General features: G+C 39.1%; 1 long non-coding RNA gene across 1 annotated transcript; it reads right to left on the reverse strand.

Annotated features, from left to right (window-relative positions):
• Nucleotides 1-723: 723 nt before the first annotated feature.
• On the reverse strand, nucleotides 724-2,270 carry LOC138880330 (uncharacterized). The gene is made up of 3 exons (XR_011402916.1): nucleotides 2,200-2,270; nucleotides 1,473-1,531; nucleotides 724-809 (listed from the first exon to the last, which is right to left on the reverse strand). It is a non-coding gene; the product is annotated as an uncharacterized lncRNA (long non-coding RNA).
• Between the last annotated feature and the right edge of the window lie 290 nt (nucleotides 2,271-2,560).

Raw genomic sequence — 2,560 nt, forward strand, 5'->3', positions numbered from 1 at the left:
CACATCTTAGTACACACATGATCCGTTGAAGACCTCATATTTACTCATCATAAGCATGATGTGAAATCGAGTTCCTCTGACTCAACTCTTCCACATCCACATGCAGTCTCTTACCAACTGTCTTTGTGGATGTAGGTATCATTGTATTATGACTAAAGTCGAATTTAGGAGTTTGAATTCTTACAACTGAGCTCTACTGCACGATCTAGAGTAAGAAGAAAGAGTGACATACCTAAATGCCCTGTAGCCTCCTGCTTATAAGTGTGGTGCACAATACACCCATAAACAAGAATCTACTAGACACGGCTTGTAGACTCCCTAGGACAGAACTGCTCTGATACCACTTCTGTCACGACCCAAACCGAAGGGCCGCGACGGGCACCCGGTGCCTTACTCAACTGAGTACCAACGTAACATATCTTTCTTATCATGTTATCATGAGTAAATGAGCCAGAAAACCCGTAATAAGATAATAAGAATAAAACATAAGGGAATAATCAACATATGAACACCTAACATGATATACAAACTAATATATGTGACATACGGGCCTATAAGGCCGACATGGCCTTTAATAAACTCGAAACATAGGCCGACAAGGCCATACAATTATCCATACACCTGACATCTATCTACAAGCCTCTAAGAGTACATCAAATCATAAAGGTCGGGACAAGGTCCCGCCATACCAATCAATACATATCCAAAGTATACTGACCAAATAGGCAACTCCGGAGCAAGTGGAGTGCACCAACACCTTCGCTGAGTTGATAGCCTACTAGGAGGACTGTCAACCTATCAATCGGGACCTGCGGGCATGAAATGCAGTGTCCCCAGGCAAAAGGGATGTCAGTACGAATAAAGTACCGAGTATGTTAGGCAGGAAAGCATACATAAGAACAGTAATGTAAAGAGAGATATAGAGGAGATACAACCTGTAACATTTGAGTGCCTCTATGGGATATGATATGAAATGCATAATACATATATATACATAAACTTTTTAAAACATTCGCCTTTGTGGGAATCATCATCATCATATCATACCCGGCCTCAAAGAGGACTCGGTAAAAGCTTACCCGACCATCATAAGGTTCGGTAGAATCGTACCCGGCCACGTGGAGCTCGATAAACCCAACTGATCAGTGGTTGCACAATAGGTGTCGTACCCGGCCGACTATAGAGCGACTCGGTAGAGTAAAATAGATACTATATATAATGCATGCTAGACTCATGGAATCACCTTCTAAACCTTTTGGAGTGACTTAAGAACACTATGGACATCCATACCCTCAATATGAACCTTAGTAGGATTCAAGGATCATACACACTTGCTTAGAATAATTTTATAAGGAAAGAACAACATGGACAACCTTAGTTGCTAGGAGTAGAGTCATTATGAAATAGCGTATCGTTTATGTTCATTTCATTTTAGATCATGCCAAAAGAAAGAAGAAAGTGCCTTAACATACCTTAAACCCGTTGAGTCCTTAATCACTTCCAAGCAACTCTTCAAACAAGTCAACTCAATCTATCATAGTATAAGGAGATTCAAAATCAGTGCTGAGCAAAGGCTAAGTCTATAACTTAAGCTAGTAGCTCGTTTACGTAAATTTTGGCAGCATCTCCCTTGTAACAAGGGCCTCCTCCAATACCATATACAAACAACAATGACCAGAGCAATCCATCAATACATAATTATCAATATCAAGACACCATATAACAACAACAAGTCACAACTACATTACGACGAGCGGCAAGCTCCGATTGGAATCCGTATACCCCTTATCAATCCTTATAGACTTCTTACTTCAACATAAAAGTATCATTAACTTGATAATGAAGTCATTAATCAATGATTCCAGCCTTATACCATATATTTATAACAACGAAAATAATCCACAACTTCAACTATCCCCAACTAGCAACTTTATTCACTAGTTCATGTCTAGCCCATCCATTTAACTTAATCAATATCAAGATAACCTTAGGCACAAGCAAGAACACAATATACATACCTCCTACAGTAACTTCAAGTCAAAATCCAAGTTATATTCATTTTACAACAACCCTTAATAGCAATACAACACCATAGAAGTGACTTAAGCTAATCCAAGTATTATCTTGTAGTTTATCATCCTAACAACTTAACCAACATACAAGCAAGCTTAAGCACAATTAGTAGGCTGTTATACTCACCTTAGACAACAGCAACAACTTGGAATTTCATCCAAATACAGCCCACAACAATCTTCAATGACAACACAACCTCAAAGAGGTTTTGTTCTTCACTAGAACTAAGTTTTGATGTTGAAATATGGTGTAATCACTTTGGAATCACTTCAAACCCTTGTGGTATATGTTTAGAAGGGTTAGGAGAAGTTTGGAGACGAATTTTAGTTGAAAAATGAGCAAAAATAGGCGTCTAAATCGTTTATAAATTGAAGTAGGTCAACCACCGCCTAAGTGGGTCCCATTGGGAGCTGCTTGCGCGGTCTCGCGAAAACACAAATATCTCTCTACTCCGATGTTGTATTGACGAACGGTTTAATGCGTTAGA

The sequence above is a fragment of the Nicotiana sylvestris genome, chromosome 10 (assembly GCF_000393655.2).
Source record: "Nicotiana sylvestris chromosome 10, ASM39365v2, whole genome shotgun sequence".
Lineage (NCBI taxonomy): Eukaryota > Viridiplantae > Streptophyta > Magnoliopsida > Solanales > Solanaceae > Nicotiana > Nicotiana sylvestris.